We start from the raw sequence: 18,398 nt of genomic DNA, 5'->3' as shown, positions 1-18,398 counted from the left end.
CACACAGCTCTCCAGATCTTGTGCTTGAGAGGAAGAGAACAATGCCTATGAACCCTGCAAAATACATCTGGAGACTTTTCAGTGCTGTTTCTCAACGACCCATCAGAGACAGGGTGATTCATTTACTGGCTCTGAAGAATTACAAGAAGTCAGAGCTACTTGCCTGCTTAGAGAGAGAGGGAGTTGTGGAAAAGGACAAGGAGTCCCTTGGAAAGATCCTTCAGGAGGTGAGATCCTGGAGCAGCTGCCAGCAATGCTAACTCTTAGCAGTCTTACTTCAGGGTTTCAATTACAAACTAATGAGAAGCTTAGGAAATGCTCTTTGTTTGCATTTTTCCATCAACTTTACCCAGTTTCCACCAAACTGTAAGTCCATGTGACAAAAAGAAAGAAATCTTCAAAACTTTGTAGGCCTTGTTGCTGTTTTTCTAGAATAGCTCTCAATGTAAATTCTTTGTAAATTTGTTGCTTCTCATGCCTTATTGTAATCCTCCCTCTTTTCCTTGCACTGGTAAACTGCTTCATGAAGTAACTTCAAAGGGTGAAACCCTCAACTGGGTGAAACACTTCACTGAGGTCCTTAAAATATCCTGGGACAAGTTTCAGAGGAGAGAATTTTGGTAGCTGCATAGGGCACTATTTCATTTGAAGGGACTTGGTGGCCTCTCAATGGCATTTGCTTCTACTGGGGTCTGTGGGGATTGCCTTCCAGGGAAGGGTGTTCCAGGCAAATCCTACATGATAAAGATGGTGGCCCAACTTTGAACACAGAGTTTCGTTGCTGTTGTGTGCATTGAGTCTTCGACTTCCTTGGCACCTATTATTTCTCATAATTATCCAGTTGTCCTTTTAGTGCCACTGGTATTTCTTTATTACAGTCATTCATATGATTCACATGGAATGAAGGATGCAGTGGCTGTTTCCTTCCTTTTTCAATATTCCCCATCAATGTAGGCTGTTGCTGAATTATGCAAGCGTTAACATAACAAGTAGCAATATTTCCTTTTGAGCTATGAAAAAGGTGATGATAAGATTTCAAAGCTCAGCTCCTTAGAGGGTAAGAGATGAAAAAACTATCTCCTTTCTGTTTATTGTTGTTAATGTTTAAGGAGATCTTGAAGGAGTGTTTTCTTGTTTGCAGTGTGAACTGCCTGATGATACTAGTTTGCATTCTGAAAGGGCTGTGTGAACAGCACTACATCCTGAAAACTGTTATTCACATTTCTCTAAACTTCATAGGGAGGTGGTGTTGTTTTTTGCTATACATGAAAAACCAGTAGGGAGAACTTGCTGAGCTCTTCTATTCACAACCTTCCTTCTCTTCCAACACAGCCTTAGTTCTTCTTTTAAAAAGTGAATTCCTGATTCTGGGTACCTTTGCTACTTTTAAGCTGTTGAAGTGTAGCTCTAGGTAGGTTATCTCCTATAAGTGTTCCATAGGAAGCTGTAGTTTCCTCTGAGCAGACACCTGAGAAAGAAAAGCAGTTCTGTTTGCAGAGACAAATGCCAACATCCTGTGGTGCTTCATGAGATGATAAAAACATGCCCCGTTACAGGTCCAGGCTGTGTTCTGCCATGGCAATGTAGCTGGGGGAAACAAGAGGGCAGCAGGTGTCCTCCGGAGGGTGGAAAAATATGGACTAGCTCATGGAGATTATGTTCTTCAGGTCCTCCTCAAAAGAAAAGGAAAACAGAAAGGAAAAACCTGGTCTCTCCATGTATTTCAAATGGTGAGGACTGAGAGTTCTGGCATAGTGTACCTTGATTCTCAAAGCTGCATTAAAGGAGAAAAAGCCTGGATCCATGGTGCAGGGAGAGGTTTTCATAGTGTCCATTTCCTCCATGCTTGCAGCAGTTTGGCATTTACTTACATCCAAATTTCCACAGCTCAAATGGACCACACCTCTTTAATATTGCTGCCTCTTACATGACAGCTGCTTTGTTCTTCACATCAAACAAAAGGCCTGGAAAACTGGTGCATGATTTTCTTTTCAGCTTTGCTTTAGCTTTGTACTACCAGTTTTACATCTGTAGTCTGCCTTTAGGTGTAATGAATATTGATGTTTTAAATGTCTGCCCATAGGTAGCCAACCTGGATGCAAATGGCAATTCTTTCAGTCTGAAGGAACATTTCTTCGAAGACATTCAGGTTGATTGGCCTGGCTACAGTGAAGGAGACAGAAAGACATTGGAGGGAACCCTTTTTCAGTAAGTTCAGCCAGGACAACAACAATTTTAAAAAAAACGTTGGGGAAATGAAGGTCTGTTTTCACTGTGAGGAAAGAACAATGACTGTTGATATTTTTGCCTTGTAACTGAAATGCTGGACCATCCTTACAGAAGAACAGCTCCATCTCCGAATGCCACCAACACCAGCCAGTCACTGTCTCTGGGACCTTCTGAAAGAAATACTCCACCGAGAACTGCTCAGGTATTTTGTGAATTTTTAAACATTCTCTACCATATATGATGTTTTATCCCACTTGCTCTTGGTGTCCAAGTTGTGATATGAAGCAGTAGTGTTGTCTGTACATCATATAAACCTGAAGTGTGTACTTCTAACGGGATTCCTGTATGGTTTTCAAGATGGTTACAATGTCAAAGCCTGCAACAAGCTTGCACCCATGATTTGTTTGTCATGGTGCATACGAAACTCTGCTAAGGACAAGATGTGGACATGGTTTTGGTACCTAGCTGTGTCTGTGCAGGGTTCTTGATCATATGGCAGCTCTAGTACCTAAATCATGCATGGAAATGCCAGTGCTACTGTTTGAAGAGAAATCTTAGGGAAGTCTAGCATAAGGACAAATTCCAGTACTGAGGCATTTGTAGGAAACTTGTTTTTCTGTCCTAAGCAGCATTTAGGCTCCCATTTTGATTCAGGCTATCCCATGTGAGAGGAGGGGACTTGGAATCATTAGGGAATACCTTGGACTTGTCAGGCTTAACACCAAGAGATGGCCAATACAAGAGGGCAAGGAAAAAGTTTTGAAAGAATCTTGGAAAACACTGCATGCAAGGTATATTTTCTATATCTTAAAAAATTTTTTTAAACAGCCCTGGTTTTCCCTAGCTCTTTTCCCAGTCAGAGCAGGAAGTGCTGCAGGGCCCAGCATCCTCTTATGTCCTACCTCCATGCCTACAGAACTTGTGTCAGCAGGCTGGCACAGAGCTGTGTCTGGCAGTCCTGCTCTGAGTTGCTGATGGTGGGAGCAGTGTGTGCTTGGTAGGGAAGAGGCTGTGATCCAGGCTTTCCTCTGGAGAACAGCAGGAATGAGACCTGCAGCCAGGCTGGGGCTTCTCTCTGTTGTTATCATCTCTGCACTGGACACGCTGCGCTCAGCACCGCACCGGCGGCTTCTTGGGGCCGCTTTAGTGAATCGTGTGGCTGTGTGACAGCAAGAGTTGAGTGTGTTCCTGGTGTGTCTAAGCAGAAATAGGGAGCAAGATAAAACCAGCCTGAGCTCCTCATTTTGGGGAAGCCTTTGATAGAGGTGCTGAAGGGAATGTCTTTCTCCCAAAGCCATTTAGCTACAGAGTTGGAGGAGAACTTGCGGAATACTCAGGTGAGAAAGTAGGAATGAAATAGAGAACATATTGAGCTGCAGCACCTACTTGTATGACAGGCCGTTTTAGGTAAGAAAGGTGTGTGTTCAACCATTGCCAGGCCAGAAATGCTGCTTTTTCAGAGCAAAACTAATTGGCATCATCTTTGCAGAAACGGCCTCTGCCTTCTGCCTTTATCAATCCTGTGATGACCAAGAAGCAGAGGATTGACCAAGAGCCCAGTGGTATCCAGCCAGCAACTGGTGGCCACTCTCCTTCTTCCTTGGACCTGCCTTCCACATCCTGCTCAACTCTGAACCTGTCTCCAAGTGTCAGCTCCATTTCCACATCCACCCGTCAGCTACAAGAGAAAGATAAAATTCGGATTCTATCTGGAATCCCTGCTCCTGTCAGGGTGCAGGGGAAGATTCCCTATTCCAAAGGTGAGAAAACAGAGTTAGACAGGGGAAAAAATCCCATCCTTTGGATTTCAATAAAATGCTTGCCATGAGCAACGCCAAAGAGATAGCAGAGAGTGCAGGACACAAGCAGAAAAGGAGTCACGCAGTCCAAGTGCAAAGGGTATTAAACTGATGGACCACTTTTAGATATGCTTCCATTTCCTTTTTTACTTGATATCTGTATGGTTTTTTTAGTCATATCGGGCCTCCCATCCATCGGCACCTCCCAGTCCTCCCCACCTTCATCCCCAAGCCTGTCTTGGTGTCAGGGAATGTTCCAAACCCAAAGATGCAGCCCTTTGCACTTGGCCTTGTTGAATCTGATGAGGTTCCAAAGACCCCACTTTTTGGTCCTTCCAGACGGCATCCCATGCCTCTGGTTTGGGCAAACTTGCTGAGGGTGCACCGAATCCATTCTAGAGGATGCACTTGCTGAGGGTGCACTTAATGTCATTCTAGACATAGCTGAATGCTTGAGCTTACCAACTGGGGAAATCATATAAAAGCAAAATGCATAAACATAGTTTTCCATAAAAACTTCCCATCCAGTATCACTCCTTTACCAGCTTTTAATGACTGTTTCTTTATAATGCTTTACTGTTTGGATTCTTGGAGATCTGTAAATGATGGGCAAATAGAGGCTCAAAAGTCTTGGTATATCCTTTTGAATCAACTTCCTTGCCTTCTCCAAACCTCCAGTCTGAACTATTTCTTTCTGGTTTTCCCTCTCTTTAGGTGAAAAAGCAGATGCAAGAGGAGCCCAACAAAGCAGTTCAGGTCCTGTGCCTGAGAAGAAGAGGATGATGTCTGTGAGACTTGCAGACATTGACTGGAGCGGTTGCGCTGCTGTTTATGGCCGACCCTACAGGGACAGGGTGATTCATTTACTTGCTCTGAGGAATTACAAGGAGCCAGAGTTACTTGCTCGGCTGCAGAGAGATGGAGTCAGGCAAAAGGACAAGGATTCCCTTGGAAAAATCCTTCAGGAGGTGAGATCGTGGAGCATGTGCCAGCACTTCTTCCACCATGCTATTCTGCTGCTCATAATTTTACTACTTCCTCACCTGTTTAAATTAGAGACTTTTCCAATACTCCTTCGAGTTAAGTTCCACTGGGATGGCTTTCTCATAGGCTTTCTTAAAATGCACACCCATTGAAAGATGCAGTAGATCCTTCCTTCCTTTTTAAATATTCCCCATCCACATAGGCTTTTGCTGAATAATGCAAGCATTAATATATCAAATAGGAACATTTCCTCTTTAGCTAGGAAAAAGCATTTTGGAACCTAGTCAAAGGACTCAAATTCAACACGGATACACTTTCAATTGATCCTACGGTGACTTTAAGGAATTGATTCCCTGAACCTGTGAGATCTGTTGCTGTGTTTGCCCAGGGCAGTGGCAGGGATTTTTCACCCTGAAGACATTCACAATATAATGAGAGCCACGTTTTGCCATCCCAACTGAAGTAGCCCATTTAGGTTTCTGTAGTTTGCATATACAGGTGTAATGAACATTTGTTTTCCAAAATGTCTGCCTGTAGGTTGCAGACCTGAATGCAAAGGATAATTCCTTCAGTCTGAAGGAACATCTGTTTCAAACCCTTCAGACTGATTGGCCTGGCTACAGCAAAACTGAGACAGTGAAATTGAAGTTAATACTTTCTAGGTAAGTTCAGTCTTTTAGGGAGGGAAAAGAGCCTCTTCAGAAGAAAGCCCTGGGAAATGAAGCCTAGGTTCTTAGAATATGCTGAGGCAGCAGGGACCTGCCAGGATCCTGGCCCTGCACAGGACACCACAAGAATCACACCAGGTGCCCAAGAGTGCTGTCCAAACACTTCCTGAAGCCTTGCTGCAGGGACCACTGGCCTGGGGAGCCTGTTGCAGTGCTCAAGCACCCTCTGGGGCACAAATGTTTTCCTGATATCCTGCCTAAAGCTCCCTCAACTCAGCTTCATGCTGTTTCCTTGAGTCCTGGCACTGAAGGTCTGCAAGCAAAGGACTATGACAGTTGATATTTAGGCCTTGTAACTTCAAATATTGGACCATCCTTACAGAAAAACAGCTCCATCTCAGAACCCCACCAGCAGCAGCCAAGTAACATCTCTAGGGCCTTCTGAGAGAGATGCTCCAGGAAGACCTGCTCAGGTATTTTGTGCATTTTTAACATTCTGTACTCTGTATTAAGTTCCAGCAGACTTGCTGGTGGTATAAAATGCTGGTGATGTGAATATGCAGGGCCAGGCCTAAGCATGGTTTGCCTCAGACATTCCAAGTGCTGTGACAGGAAGGCTGTGATGAGAAGAGAGGATCCTGCAGGGCTGGAGCAGCACTGTCCTGAGCCAAAGTTCTGCTCTGCCTGAAGACTTGAGCTCAGTCCCCACCCTCAACTCATTCCCTGGAGGAGGCCTCAAAGGGCAGGCTCTGCAGGAAAAATCTCCTGTACATAAGAGGTCGCACCAGGGTGGGGCAGATGGAGCCCTCTTGCTCTCTTGTCCCTCTGTCTGTCTGTCACTCTCATTGCTGACTCCAGCTCTGCACTATCCACGTGGCTGCACCAACACAGGAGCTACAGAATGGTGATATTTCCTCAGTCCCTCCTCTGCCTCTATTTCTCTCCTCCCTCACTCTGCCTGGGCGCACACGGCTGTCCTGTTCTGCTCCATCCTCAGTTTGGAAGTTTGCTGTGGGTGTGGGGAGCTTGTGGCTCTGTGTTGTGGCTTGTGAGTCAGCAGCTGTGAGAAGGTCCTTGGGAGGAGCTGAGAGATGATTGAAGGGCACTGAGCAACAGTGAGGGCTTGTTGGTAACCACTTGTGACATTCTCCTACAAATTCAAGGGTTTGTTAGCCAAGAGCTTTTGAGTCTGCACAGCACGTAGCCTGCTGGATTTAAGACAGCTGCTCCTAAAAGCATAAGAGTTCCTTGACATGTGGCTGCTGTCTTTGTTCATCCTGATGAGAATTCACAACCAACCATCACCCCCTGTACTCCTGGATTCTAAGACTGAAGCACTAATCTCATTTTTAACACATAAAACTCTAGCCAGGTGCCTCTTCAGTAAATCATGTGGATGTTTGACAGCAAAAGCTGAGTCTTTTCCTGGGGTGTGCAAGCAGAAATTGGGACCTAGATAAAACTTACTGGACCTCCCCTTTGGGGAGGCTTTGCTGGAGCTGCTGAAGGGAGTGTCTACTTCCCAAAGCCTTTTAGCAGTAGACTTGGAGAAGGACTTGCTAAGTCCTAAGATGAGAAGCCCGGAATGCAATAGAGCAGATATTTACCTGGAGGTCCTCCATGTTTGACAGCTATTTTTATTTAAAAAACATGTGTTTTCAACCTTTGCCAGTTCACAAATCCTGCTTTTGTAGAATGGGAGCAAAACCTGATCCGGGTCAGAGATTAAGTAACTGTTTTGTTATTGTTGTAGAAACAGCCTTGGGCTCCTGGCTTGACCAGTCCTGCAATGAGCAAGAAGCGGAGGATTGAGCAGTAGCTCAGTTACCTCCAGCCAGCACCTGGTGGCCACTCTTCTTCCTGGGTGCTGGCTGTGACATCCCATTCTACTTCCTACCTGTCTCCAAATGTCGGCTCCATTTCCCCTGCAACATTTAGGCTCAAGAAAGACACAAATTTCTGAGTTCTACAATGACAGCACTCGTGTGTTGAAGACTACCATGTCAAAAAGGATGTGAAGAGAATTCAGGAGGCTGAAGCAGTAGTGTCCCTTGGATCTCAATGAAGGTACCAATGTGCAGCTTTTCCTAACTCCAGTGTGGATAATGATGGAGTAAAGATTTGATGATTAAGAGAAACCTCTGCATGAATTAAGGTGCAAGATAGACCATATTCCAGAGTCAATAGTACAGACATTATTAATAGTAAATGTCAGCTAAGGAGATAGAAAGCTAAAGGAGGAGATGGGCCAGGTGTGGAGAAGTGCTGAGATGAACACCGAGGTGGGTTAGGCCCGGATGGGCACTCCCTTCCTGCAGTGAAGCTGTACAGGCTCAGCTGCAGCAGTGCTGCTGCATCCCCTCATCGTATTTGCAGCGCAGGAGGGGAGGGAGAAATGTGTGTGGGTGTGTGTGGTATAAAACACTGGGAATTGCTCCCAGCTTGTCTCAGAGCAGTGATGTTGGCAAGGGCAGGCAGGCTTCTGCAGCTCTGGGGCTCTGGGGCAGCTGTGGCCTTTGGAGCAGGCAGGGCCCTGGGCCCCGCTGGGTACAGCCAGGGATGCTCTGGGGAAGGCTGAGGGCAAGCCTGGCCCTGCAGGGCAGCAGTGCAGTGAGACCTGTGCTCGGGCTCTTGCTAGCAAATGTCACTGGGCAGAGGCCAGTGGACGAAGCTACTGCTTCTCGGGAACCTCTGAAAATGTTGAAAGGCATCTGTAGTTTTATTTTCAGACTTATCCTGCACACCAGTCAGGTGCATCTGGCCTGGGATGCATCCCTGGCATATGTTGTTGTCTGTACTTGTACTGAATTTTAACTTATTAAAGATTTATTCCTTGTAAATATTTATCTCAGGATGGTTTGAAGTGTTTATTCCCATGTGGAATGAGTTTTTGTCATTGCAAAGAGAACCAGATCTTCAGTCCCAGAGGAGCAGAAGCTTTGGTGTGACAGTGTTGGGATGTGGAATCTATTATTCTCATTGCCACCTCATCTTGGGTTTGTATCATGAGCTTGATAAACCTCACACCTGTTGATTTGAGGGAGAAGGGATTGAAGAAGGTTTGACTCCCTTCAGTGGCTTTAAGCATTAATGAGTTTTGCCCTCTTTAGGAGCTGTTGTGCTTTGGGTGGTTGTTGTTGTTGTTGTTGTGGTTTCAGACTTGTCTAGAGTTTGTTTTTAGGTCTGTAATACACAACAGCCTCAGTTTGCAAATTTCCCAGAAGAATGGTGGCTCACATAGAAAAATACGTCCAAAGTCAAACTGAGAGTAATTTTATTTTTTTTACATTAATAAAACCAGACTGGCCTGGCTTGGTAGCCTCTGAGCCTGCCTCAAGGCGATTGTAAAGAAAAGGTAATGAAATTCTAAACTCTGCAGAAATGCTGACATGCCCTAATTTTCTTTTGATTTCTCCTTCCTAGGGTAGCCCCAGCTACTCTGAGATGAAGAGCAGATGCCAATACCTCCACAAAAAGCTGTCCCACATTCAGCAATGAGTATCTGAATTTGGCAAGCAGCAAGTGGAGTCCTGGCACCAGTTGTCTGCTTCAGCAAAGAAGCATCTATGAATCTGGGCTGATTTATTTTAAAAGAAGATTAAGGTTTTAGGATTCTTCAAGTTAGGATTGAGTAGATGATTATTTGTTATAAACATAGGATTAGTTAGTCTAAGACTGAAGAGAGCCTGATTAACGAACATATATAAACTGTGTAATCTGTTACAATAAACTGAGACTTGATGATCATGATATCATGAGTCTTGTCTCCCGCGGCATCCCTCCAACAACTGGCGCCCGAAAACAGGGACTTCATCTGAGCCAAAGGCGAGAGAGGTGCTGCGTTGGGGTTCGGGTCCTGCAGCTGGAAGGACGGTGAAAGAGCCGATACTCTCTGCTCTGCGCCCTGAGTCACCGCAGCGGCGAGCTCAGCCGATACGTGCTGCCGAAGCCTGAAGGAGCCAGCAACGGTACCGACGTAATCATGGAAAGGCAAGCAGCATATGATTTATTTAGTGCTTCTCTTAGAAAAAGGCAGATTAGGGGGATTGACTTAGATAAGGATCTCCCTTCGCTATTGCATCATGCTGAGTCTTACGGCTTTTTCGTTAACCCCCATAGTGTTCATGAACTTTCAGAATGGAGAAGATATAGGGATAAGTTGTGGGAATTAGTGTTAGATGAGGATAAACCGGGCAAGAAAATGAGTAAACTTTGGAGTGTGGTTGATAACGAATTGTTAATGTGTCAGGCAGAAAAGAGGGCGGTGGAAGTGATACGGACAGCTCTGGAGAAAAATAAGGAATGTAAACCCTCGCTTCTCTCCAGTGAGCCAAACCCTCCGGTTCTCACAAATTTTCCCATTCCCATCTCTGCTTCTGAAATGCCTGTACCTCCCATAGACACTAGTAGCATTGAGGTGCTGGAAATTGAGATCCAAATTGCTTTATGGCAACGGGACTGGGATCCCAAATTCACTTTGTGTGAACGGGGATCAGGTAGAACGGAGCGGGCGCGGGGCCAGACAGAGCGGGGCCGGCCAGCACCGAGCCGGAGGCGAGCCCGGGGCGGAGCGGACATCAGCCGAGAGACGGAAGGCTCCTTGCTGCCGAGCAGCAGCGCAAGGGGGGAGAGGGGCGTTCCTGGGGCTCAGCCGCGCTGGAGCCGGAGCAGGCGGGGCGCGGCCGTGGCGGGGGTGTCTCTTCTCCCATCCACAAGGTGACACAACAAGGACGGGAGCGAGGCGGCGCCGCCCCTCATCTCCCCGCAGCGCCCAGCAATGGCGGCGGAGATGGCGGCACAGTCCTGGTTGCCATGGCAGCGACAACGCCGAGAGCAGCAGCGCCGCCGATGGCGGGATCGCAACACTACAGCAAAAATTTCAACAGCATCTTCCCAATTTCTTACAAGAGTCAGAGACGTAATGAAAAAGTACAGCAGGACCGAGTGTTTTCCAAGATACCAAGAAGGATGAACATTATGTGAATCAATGTTATTTCAAATATGATATGGATAAAAATCACTGTATAAATATAGAAATGTTAGTAATTATTTAATTACCAAAAATGTCTCTGCAAACAAAGAGTTGAGAAAATGTCATCTGATGGAATTTTAGTATTGAGTTTGTAATCTCTGTCTTTGGGTTTTTATAGATGATAATAATATAAGTAATAGTGATTTTTAAGTTTTATAGATAATACGATAAATAGTGATTGTTAAGTTTTTGTAAGTAATGATAAGTAGTTATTGTTACTAATGTTATATGAGTGCTTTAAAAGGATTGTCTTAAACTATTTTAAACATTTCTTGTTAATAGGTTAATCATAAAATATGAGTTGTCTGATTTTTGTGATAAGAATTATTATTAAGGTATTAAGGTGTTGTTATAGTATTTACAGTCAGTTTTCATATGTTTTATTGTCTCTTTAGGTGATTGATTACAATATGTTTTTTCAGGATCCTGTGTTTTTGATTTTTTAACTACTCATGTGTTTTCTTTATCCAATCTTTTATGCAGCTGCAATTCATCTTCCTTTAAAAATTCATTGTCCAAATTTTAGTTCAAGATTTCAGACTTCAAATTTTCAGATTTCTGAAGAAAGGGTTTGTTGTATTTAGAGAATTTTTGTCTTGAAAGAGATTTTAGACAGGTTCAATTATTTGATAGTTTGATAAATTTTTAATAATAAGGTTTTTTACTTATAACTGTTATTTCTAGGACTTTTGTTTTATAATGTGTTAAAACATATCCTCCAATTAGAGTTTGAGCTCTGGCCAAGCTCTGGCTCTACGTGGATGGTGTGATTGACCCAGGTGTTTTCTGCATCAAAAAGTATTCAAGTCCTTTTGGCTTGACAATTTGACCATGTAGGGCAGCTGAGCCTCAAAGGGAGTTTTGGAGAAACATGATCCGGACATGTTTTATCCAAATCTCTGTTGTTTTAAGGTTTATCAGCTGCTGCAGACTCTGGGATGACAATTTGATAGTGTAGCACTTGGTAACTGTGATTTTATATGTAATATTAATTGTGTATGCATTGTTTTGTTCTTGATGTTTTTTCATGTTTATAACAAAGATGTTGATATTTCCATTTCTTCATGCAAATTTTAAGAAACAGAATTGAGAGAGGACCCTCCAGTCCCTGTGGGGAGTGTTGAGTTTGTTTGTGTTTTAGCAGGTGCAGAATCTGGATAGATTTCAGTGAAGAATGTTAAACTTATCAATTTCAAGAGAACACTAATCTCTCCACAAGTAAATCAGAGGATGCACAGCAAAAGTGGATTGTGCAAAGATTTGTGTTTCACCCACAAAAGATTGTGTATTTTTAATTATGTTATAGACTTTTTTACTAAGTTTTAATGAGTTTTAGTAATGCCTGTGATTTTTCTGTTCATTTTGCCATTGCTTTTCAATGGCCAAAGAAAAAGAGGGACAATCAATTAGATAATCAAAAGCATAACATTATCATAAATATAGTTTGTATTTAGAATTAAGTTTGTTCCTTTCATGTTAAACAGAACAATCAAAAACATGAGAAATATCAAGTGGGGTGCATTTCTGTAATACTAACCTCATTTTTCACCCCACGAGTTGCTTCAGTGCAAGCTCTCACACAATTAAAAATCCTAGCCTACTGGACAGAAAAATAAATTAATATTTCATCTAAAATGTTAAGTGAGCTTGCCACAAATATAGGTAGTATCTGTCATGCAGTTCTGCAAAACAGAGCAGCTGCCACTAATTTACTTCTTCTAGCCCAAGGTCATAGTTGTGAAGAATTGAAGGAATGTGCTGTATGAACTTATCTGATCACTCTACATCCATCCATAAGCAAATACGAAAATTGACCGAGCTAACTCAAGAGTTGAAGGTGGAGGACGGATTGGGCTTAGAAGGCTGGCTGAAAGGATTGGGGATCGGACCATGGTTGAGGGACATCATCAAATATGGCATAATAGTTCTAAGCATAATTGTGATAGTTTTGCTTGTTTTGCCCTGTGTGTTTACTTGCTTGCAAGGCTTGATGCAGCAGCTTTTGCAGAAAATGCTGAATGCACACCTTCTTGTACAAAAGGAAAACGGGGGAGATGAAGAGAGCCTGACAGAGGAATGGTTGAACAACAAGGGACATGATACTGTAAAATTAATCCAAATAGGGAGGGCTACGTGACTGCTGCAAAGTTCGCATGGCCCTGAAGAGTAGATGGTGTGCAGAAAGCAGGATATTGAAACTGCTTGGTATGTAGAAGTAGATAGAGAAGAACAAAGGGGTACTAAGCTGTTCTAACTGCAAGGCCAGCTGGACAGGCATGTATCGATCACAAAGATACTTTTAAGTAATAGTACAAGTCACATAGCAACCAATCATGAGCTTGGCTTTTGCAATATGTATGAGCTAATTAACGAACATATATAAACTGTGTAATCTGTTACAATAAACTGAGACTTGATGATCATGATATCATGAGTCTTGTCTCCCACAGCATTCCCTCTAACACTGAAAAAAACGTCCAGCAGTTCCCCCTCCCTGGTTCCTCCCCTTTGCTGTTCAGGGCTCTCCCCCTGTTCCAACTGCTGGAGTCACGCTTGGATTGAGGGTCCCCCTTTGTGAGAATGATTATTCTCCTCTGCACGGTTGGGGTGTAGTGAGGCAGAGATCTCTGAAGCTTGCTCTTGGGGAAAGAGGTTTATTCAAAGATTCAGGAATGCCCGAGCCTCGTGCTCTCAGGCGTAGCACGTGGCTGGGCTTAGGAGGACGGGGGATGGGAGAGAGAAACGGAGGGTTTAGGAGAGGGGAAGCCCCAGGGAGGGAGGGAGTCCTAGAGGGGAGGAGGGAGGAAGTCCAAGAGGCCGCATGGCAGCTCGGAGCCCCCTTTTCAGGGGCTCCTAGGTGGGCTGGGACAAGGCATAGGCCAATGGGGTTACAGACTCTGATGTTTTAGGGGCAGGTACAGACGTGCGGGATGAGCCACAATCTTTTGCGGGGTGGGATGGAACAGTCCATTTCACTCCAGGATTCATCCAAGGGTAGAAGTGACATTCGGCTAGCTAAGATAACAATCATATCTATCTATCCTCTGCAACACCCCTTCTCCTTGGTGCCTGCCCTCCCCAGGCTGCTGGGAGTCCCAGCAATCCCAAAAGCTCCCCTCTCTTGGCTCTCCCCATTTAGGGGTGCTGGGCTGCCACGATCCACTGGTACAAGTGGGGGTCCTATGTTTCATTTTACTAATCTCAGAGTGCAAAGGACACACAGCAGGGGGACTTTCAGTATCAGTCAAAGCAAGTGCACCTTTCATTGTGTGCCCTCAGCAGATGGGATAGAAGGGTTAGGAAGGAGATAAAGGATAGAGAGAGAGAGAAATAGGGCGAAGGGAAATAACTACCAGCTGAGAGACAAAATCCTCGTGGTCCAGCCAACAGATCTGTCTTGTCACATCGGGGAGAATCTCAAAATCTTTGGTTAACTCAGGGGTCTTTTATAGTTGAGGGAGCAGGTACAGGGCAGTGGTGAATAAGCTGAGAACAAGCACAGACAGTCCAGTTCTGAACTGGACTAACCAGTCCCAGCAGCGAGCAGAACCCATTGTTTCAGGACTGGGTGCCATGGAAAACCAGTCTTGGTCCAGCGATCACACCTGAGGGAACACTTGGCAGACATCCTGCTTCGGTCAGGCCAGTGCCCTGTGTTAGAATTTTAAGGGTCTCAGTCTCAGCCCTTGGGAGGGGACCTCAATCTCTGTCCTTGACGGCGGTGGTGAGGCAGATGAGGGATCTTCCGTGGGGGATCACCGAAGTTAAAGCGAGCAGCATCTGGCTGAGAGGTGGGGAAATTAATGGGCTGTTGTGATGAGCAGGGATCGTGCAGCAGGTATAAGTGTACAGACATGCCACTCGTTGCCAGGCCCTGCCAGAAGCAGTGCAGCGTGGCACAGCAAACACACCTGCAAAACATTACCTGGTGAGAATCCACCTCAACCAGGCCAGAACTGCACTCAGGGTCTGCAGGATCTGAGTCTCTGTCCTTGCAATGGCCGTGAGGCAAATGAGGGAAACTTCAGACCATCTTTTACACCATGGGCACCTGGATGAGAAGGACAATACTTTTCCATAGGTAAGAAAGCACAAAGCCACAGGGTGTGGAAGGCAGGTGAGAACCTCACTGGGCCAAGGCCAGCCAGACTTGTCAGTAATGGCAGATTTTGTCTGGGAGCAATCTTTGGCTACAGGGTGTAGCGATAGCTGCCTGCTCCAGGACGCTGTAGATGGATTGATGCAAGAGATCTCTGAAGGTTGCTCTTGGGGTATAAGGTTTATTAGGGATGTAGAGAGGTCCTGCCTCGAGCTGCCAGACGCAGCACGTGGTGAAGCTTGAGGAGGTGTGGGAGGGGAGAGACAAAAGGATCCTCTAGGAGAGGGGGAGTACTAAGGGGAGGGGAAGTTCCAAGAGAGGGGAGAAAGTTCCAAGAGAGAGTCCGGCCCCTTAGAGCCCCCTTTTCAGGGGGCTTCAAGGTGGGCTGGAACAAGGCTTGGGCCAATAGAGTTACAGGCACTTGATGTTTTAGGGGAGGGAATACAGGTGCGGGGTGAACCATACATTTTGGGGGGTGAGATGGAACAGTCCACTTGACCCCTGGACCCATCTGTAGGCAAGGGCATTGTCCAGCTAGCAGAGAGGACTGTTCTCATCCTGACTATATAATTTATGAATAATTATATTTATCTATCTTCTCCAACAACAGGGAATTTTGGAAGTGGAACCTCAGTATTGGCCATGGGCACCTGGAGAAGCAGGACCAGTTCTTTCCTATAGGAAGGAAAGCACGGAGCTTTCCCCCGTGTTTTGGGGACAGATGGGAGGTGAGCCTTGTGAAACCACTGCAAGGCAGACTTGTCCTGGCAATATTCCTATGGGAACAATCCCTGGAAATAAGGAAATTTGGAGGTAAAATCCAAATTCTGGCCATGTTTGCCAGGAGGAGAAGGACAGATCTTTTCTATAGGAAGAAAAGCACGGAGCCCCAGTGTTTCAGCAGCAGATGAGAGGCCGACCTTGACATTCCAAGATCAGCCTGACATGTCAGGTGGCCCCCGGGAGGCCAAACCAGTCAGACCTGTTCAAGGTTCCCTTGGTTCCATGGGGTCTCACAGTGTCATAATGATGCATTGATTTGATGGGGTACAGCAGTGTCCCAATGGTCTCCGAGGTTCCCCAGGCCCCACAATGTCACTTGACTCCTCTGTTCCATGAGCCAGGCAATGTCACAATTGACCTTTAGGCCCTGGGGATTTGTGGTGTCCCAGTGGTCTCCTTTGGCTCCACAGTGTCACAATGGACCACTGATGACACGAGGCCCCTCAGTGTCACTCTGGAGCTTTGGTTCCATGCAGCCCAGCAGTGTCACAATGGTCCTCTTCGTTATGTGGGGACCCCCAGGGTTACAATGGTCACACTGGCTTCATGAGGTCTCATAGTGTCCCAATGGTCTCCATGATCCCATGAGTCTCTCAAGTGTCACAATGGCCTCCTTGGTTCCATGGTGCCCCAGAGTGTCACAATGGCCCCTTGGTTCCATGAGGCTCTGAAGTTTCTTAATGGTGTCTCCATGATCCCATGAGGCCTTGCAATGTCACAATGGACCTTTGGCGCCCTGGGGTCTGACAGTGTCACAATGGCTCCTTGGTTCCATGGTTCCTGTGCTGGTGCATTCCCCCCTCCCTTCCTCAGGCCGCCCTGCCAGCTGAGAAATCCTCGCTGGGCCTCGGTCTTGGCCAGCAGCCCCTGGGCTCAGCTCCTCTGGAGCTCATCACAAACACTGTCTGCTCCAGGCACTGCTGCTGCCCAGCCAGATCCTGGTTACTTTAGGAGCAGCCCTGGGAACTGTTTGTGTTCCCCCAGTGGCACAACATCCCTGTTCTCACCCTGCCAAAGAAAGCTGTTGATGCCAAGTGCTGCCAGGATGAAACATGGCTGGGACTGCAGCCCCTCTCTTGGGGCCCTACAAACAGCGCTCCAAAAGGAGCCCTTGGAGCTCTCCTGGGCCAGCGACTCCCTCTGAGTGGGGCCTCTCTGAGCTGGGAACTCTCCCGTTTGCTGCACTCGGGGATCCTGAACAACGAGGGAGCCTGGGCCAATCCCCCCACTCCTCCAGGCTCAACCCTTCCCTGCTGGGGAGATGCCAAAGCATCCTCAGGGAGCATTTCCCTGCCCTCAGGGGAATTTCTCACAGATGCCTTGCACTGACTCTCTGTGTCTGTGTGCACACAGGAGTGCCTGTGCTGGGGAATGTGGCAGAAATGCTGCTCTCTGAGGGCTCTGAGTGCCCTGCGTAGCTGAGCCAGTCAGGTCTATGAGGTTAAATCACAAGGTCTAAGCGAAGTTAAATGCTTCTAAGAGTAGTTCTTTTGCTAAATTGTTCTTTTTAATGTAAATTATAAACTGAGTATTGTTAAATGTTATTCCCCTGTTGAATTGCAAGGTCATAGGTTTTAAGTTCGGTTAAATACTATAAAGTGCTGTTATTTTGCTAAATTGTGAAGTTGAAGGTAGAAGTTAAGGTATAAGTTAAGTCCTGTTAAATTTGAGCTCTCTTCAGCTTTTTTGACTGTATTCCTTTTATCCTTGCCCTCACTGTCCTTGTGACACACACACACACATAGGGACAGTTCTCTGATCATTTTTTGTTTGATTGCCTGGATTTTGTTTGGTTTTGTTGTTGCTTTGTTTCCTAGGTGTGCCTGAAGTGTGAAGTGTCCAGTCAGGAGCAGAGTGACTCTTGCCAAGGAACTTTGTGGTGCTGTCGCTTAATATTAAATCTGGTTTTTGTTGATCCCTTGCCAGGGATTTTTTCAGCGCTCTCAAGCCCTCATTGGTAACAGGGTGAAGGAGCCCTGGCCCAGGCTCTGGCCCTGGGGGACACAGGGACACTGCCAGGGGGTCTCTGTCCCCCCGTCCCACCCCCCACAGCCCCAGCCCTCGTCCCTGTGTCGGGCTCTGGGGTCGATCTCGTGGAACATCCTCTGGGGGAGGCTGCGGCGATGGGGGCGGGGGCACCTGGGTGGACAGGGGACCCCACTGTGCATGAGCAGTGTTGGACTTCTCTGGGGGAAACTGGGAGGGGAAACTGGGGCAGAGTGACCCCGCCCCATAACCTCACAGAGCCCCTGTGATATCACTGCCCAATCTGTGATGTCACACAGCCAGTTTTGACCTGTTACTCAGCCAACTCTATGATGTCACACAGCCATGGCTGTGATGTCACACAGCCCCCTGTGATGTCACAGCCCACTCTGTAATGTCATACAGGCCCTGTGATGTCACACAACATTGACTCAATGCTGGGCAGCCCCAGTGCCATCCCAGTAGCAGCCTCTCCCTCCTGTCATGTCCTTCATCTAGTGCCAGCTTTGGGGCGCTGGGCCTTGGCTTCCTTTTCTCCCTGGGCATCCCCTGCTGCCCACATGGCTAGGGTGTCCCAGGGAGCTGCGGCCCCTGAGCCAGGGGCTCTGCTGCCCTGGGCACCCCGGGGCTCCCAAAACACCCCATGGCCAGGCTGGGCCCAGAGTGTCACAATGTCCCCTTGGTTCCATCAGGCTCCAGTGTCACAGTGCTCTCTGTGCTCCCTGAGACCTCACATCACCCAGCCCAGGCCACTGGCGTGGTTCCAGTCACTCCCAGTATGATCATAGTGACTCCCAGTCCCTCTCAGTATATCCCAG

This window comes from Lonchura striata, chromosome 32 (genome assembly GCF_050655825.1).
Source record: "Lonchura striata isolate lonStrDom1 chromosome 32, ASM5065582v1, whole genome shotgun sequence".
In the NCBI taxonomy this organism is placed as follows: domain Eukaryota; kingdom Metazoa; phylum Chordata; class Aves; order Passeriformes; family Estrildidae; genus Lonchura; species Lonchura striata.
The sequence above is the reverse complement of the archived record's forward strand: the minus strand, read 5'-3'. Positions refer to the sequence as shown.